This window comes from Triticum dicoccoides, chromosome 5A, assembly GCF_002162155.2.
Source record: "Triticum dicoccoides isolate Atlit2015 ecotype Zavitan chromosome 5A, WEW_v2.0, whole genome shotgun sequence".
Lineage (NCBI taxonomy): Eukaryota > Viridiplantae > Streptophyta > Magnoliopsida > Poales > Poaceae > Triticum > Triticum dicoccoides.
Window position 1 is genome coordinate 120492174 of NC_041388.1, and position 2582 is coordinate 120494755.

Below are 2582 nucleotides of genomic sequence, written 5' to 3' on the forward strand. Positions count from 1 at the left end.
ATGGCTTCGGGCTAGAACTTTCTTGGGGTTTTATATTCATCAAGCATCGTTCTTGCCATCTCAATGAGTGTTCTGTTCTTGCGTTCCACGATGCCATTCTGCTGCGGCGTGTATGGAGCTGAGAACTTATGAGTGATACCCAAGGTGTCAAGATAAGTGTCGAGACCGGTGTTCTTGAATTCTGCGCCATTGTCACTTCTGATGTGCTTGATCTTGACGTCATAGTTGGTCATGGCTCGATTGGCGAAGCGTCTGAAGACATCCTGCACTTCAGTCTTGTAGAGGATTATGTGTACCCATCTATATCTTGAATAATCATAAACAATGACAAAGCCATAGAGACAAGCAGTAGTAGTTAGAGTAGAGTAGTGAGTAGGGCCGAAGAGGTCCATGTGTAGCAGTTCGAAGGGTTGAGTCGTTGTCATGATTGCCTTCAAGGGATGCTTGGCCCTCGTCATCTTTCCAGCTTCGCAGGCACCGCATAAGTGATCCTTCTCGAACTTGATGCCCTCGATGCCTATGACATGCTTCTTCTTTGCGAGAGTATGCAAGTTCCTCATGCCAGCATGCCCTAGCATCCGATGCCAGATCCAACACTCTAAAGCTTTTGCAAGAAGACATACGACAAGATGTGGTCCTGCTGAGAAATCTACCATCTACAAATCATCTTTCCGATACCCTTCAAAGACTAGAGACTTGTTAGATTCCATTAGAACAAGGCAACAATATTTTCCAAATATCACAATCATGTTCAAATCGCAAAGCATTGAGACAGACATTAAGTTGAAACCAAGGGATTCAACAACATCACTTCAACAACATCACTTTATCCATGTGCTGATCCTTTGAGATTGCAACTCTACCTAGACCCAATACCTTGCTTTTACCAGTGTCAGCAAATGTGATGTGACTCTTCTCAGATGGACGTAAGATTGAGTCCATGAGAAGACTTTGATCACCAGTCATATGATTAGTGCATCCACTATCGATAATCCATTCTGAAGTAGCTGGTGTCATACCCTACAGAACAATTAGGGGGATAGGCTTCATGAAAAGTATGTGAAGCACAAGCATTTAATGAGCAAAGTGAATTATGAAATCTCAGGCCCAGGTTAGAATTGATAGGATGCATGTTAAGCGACTCAAAAATGAAATACATAATAAGGTCATTTGGGCATTTTATCTTGTGCCCCACAAGATTTTTTAGGTCCCCAGCAATAGCTTTAGATGCCTTTGATTTTCGGCTGGAGACCATTCCTTGCAAAAGAGAGTTAAGCTTTCTTAGCCACCCACATCTTCAGGGGTGGCTTCAAAGCAATGAGTCTAAGTGCAGCATCTGAGAACTTTGGCTTTGAAGCCCTGGCAAATAGTTTTGCAGGAGGTGAATAATACTCATAAGAATAAGCAAAGTAGTTCTTGGTCTTATGAACATGGCGAGTTTGATGAAACACACTCATATTCATAGGCCTGAGTATGGTTTCCCTGCAAAACATTTGTGTTAGTGCGACTCAGGTGAGTCCTCTGTCTGTATGAAGCCTTTGGACCATATGAAGCCTGTGGTCCGGGGTTTGTCTTCTTCCCTTGTGGTGTCATGATGACATTCACAGGAAGATTCTCCAGGCACCTTTTGGGCACCCCGACTTTCTTCATAGGTGGCCCATTCCTGCAGTTAGTACCAATATACCTGGCAAACACTTCACCATTCTGATTCTTAAACAGTTTATAGTTTGTATCGAAGGATTCATCAATGACAATAGAGTTAGCACAAGTGAAGCCAGATAGGGTGGATGGATCCACTGAAGGTTCCTTTGCAGCAACCCATGTGGTTTTGGGGTACTGCTTAGGCTTCCAGTAAGATCCATCAACATTCATTTTCCTTTCGAACCCAACACCCTCTTTCCTAGGGTTTCAGTTCAGAATCTGCCTTTTGAGGACATCGCATAGTGTCTGATGTCCTTTGAGACTTTTGTACATCCCTGTTTCAAGAAATGTCTTCAACCTAGCATTTTCATCAGCAATAGCAGTGGCATCCTTAGCACAGGGGTTAGTTACCACATCAACAGTTGAAGATATTGCAACAGTAGTAGCAGTAGAACATTCAGCAACAGAAGTAGTGTTATCATGCTCAAGGCATTTTAGACATGGTGGTTCAAATCCTTCCTGAGCGGGACTGATCTGTTGCGCGCGAAGTGACTCGTTTTCCTTTTGAAGATCTTCATGAATTGCTCTCAATTTCTCAAGTTCTTGTTCCTTTGAATATAATCATAGGAAAGCTTTTCATGAGTTGTTGAGAGTGTTTCATGACGACTTTCAAGTTCCTCATACTTAACATGAAGATTTTTATGTCTTCAATTAAGGACTGAGATCGAGTCATTTCCGCGTCCAACAGGTCATCACTTTTGTCTAACAGTTTTTGAATATGTTCCATAGCTTTCTGTTATTCAGTTGCAATTCTAGGAAGTGTTTTGTAGCTGGGTTTGGAATCACAATCAGAGTCATCTTCACTGGATGTTTGATAGTGATCATTGCGTGAGTTTACCTTGGCACCACGTGCCATGAAGCAATAGGTGGGATTGGAGTCG